The sequence below is a fragment of the Trematomus bernacchii genome, unplaced genomic scaffold (genome assembly GCF_902827165.1).
Source record: "Trematomus bernacchii unplaced genomic scaffold, fTreBer1.1, whole genome shotgun sequence".
Classification (NCBI taxonomy): Eukaryota; Metazoa; Chordata; class Actinopteri; order Perciformes; family Nototheniidae; genus Trematomus; species Trematomus bernacchii.
In genome coordinates, this window is record NW_022987705.1 from 3,355,974 (window position 1) to 3,357,641 (window position 1,668).

A 1,668-nucleotide genomic window follows, 5' to 3' on the forward strand; every position below is an offset into this window, starting at 1 on the left:
GGCGTGCCGTGGTGAATGAGTCGCTGCGTGGAGATCAGATGGTGCTGTTCACCAAGGCCCACCTCGATGGAGCGCCAGGCAGAAGTGTTCAAGCAGCAGATGGAGCGCCAGCAGCACCAGGATGAAGTGTGGGCGCTGCGCCATGAGGAAGCGTCGGCGCAGCGGCAGGATGAGCGACAAACTGCATTTAATAACAGTTTATTTGGTATAGTTTTTGTAAATACTGACACACGACACACAACGTTGCACTAAGGTGTGTATGCTGCTGAGAATATCCCTACACCTGGGACAGTTTATTTTATATTGTTATTACTATTATGACTTTATTTTATATATAATGTTTACTGACATGTACAACTGACACTTTATTTACATTTAAAATTGTTCTATTTAATGTTATGTCTTGAGAGTGCAATAAAGAAAACCGACATGGCGATTAAGCTTATTTCTCCTGACACTTTATCTTTTGTGACCTGTGTAGCATCCTATACATCACATGTAAGTGATTATTCTGATACCATCATGTTTCATCGGTTATAAACTGGCAAAGCTTTATTTGTCATTTATTTATCATCAATGTTGCAACCTTGTGGGGGAATGGCAGGGGCACATACACAAATATGACAATTTATATAATTTTAAATATTATTTGACCTAAACTTTTAATTCCCCCCCATTTCACACAACACAACATGGAGTCCACTATGGGCCAAAACTAACATGTATGTTTGCATAGTGTTTATGGCAGACGGATGCAGTGGGTCTCAGGAAGATATATAATAAAGGTGGGTTTGCTGCTGAGACTATCCCTACACCTGGGAGTTTATTTTATATTGTTATTACTGTTATTATATAGTACAACTGACACTTTATTTTATGTTGACAATGTTTACTGACATGTACAACTGACACTTTAGTTACATTTAAAATATTTCTATTTAATGTTATGTCTTGAGAGTGCAATAAAGAAAACCGACATGGCGATTAAACAGATCCTGTATCAGCCATCCTACGGTGAAACATGGCAATCATGTGTGCTTTCCGTCGGCCAATCCTTTTCCTAAAGCTTTTGAACTGCCTTTGATGCTGAAGAAACTTTGCGATTATAGCATTCGACGTGTGGCGGCTCCGGATTTTTGTCGGACGCCTAATAGGCTCAGGCTCTGGCCGCATTAACGAAGTTACAAAGCTGTATAACATGAGCACAAACAGCACAACTTCAGTCGACTCCATCTCCATCATGTCTGAGGTCGGAAGGTGGGAAGTTTTTCTTCTTCTCTTGTTTTGTAGCGGATTGCAAACAACTTTAAGGTGCTTACCGCCACCTACTGTACTTGTAATCTTCCCTCAGGGAAAAGTACTCCGGTGTGAACGCGATCTGTACTAAGTGCCCTGGGGTTAAAAGCGCCAGGGCTCTTAGTGCCGGAACTAAGTACAGGAAAGTACTTGGTGTGAACGCGGCACTATGCCATATTGGGCTTTCATTACTATTACTAACAGGCCAATGTGGCGGTGCTTTTTCTGACAATGGAATGGGGGGGGAAAAAATCACAATTTGGGTAAAACTGCTCACAACAGATGGGGGTAGAATTTAATTTGAAAGTCTTGACTTTGATGTGAGCAATTGTTTCTTTTCAAATGTAAATGTGTTTACATTTTTATATCATT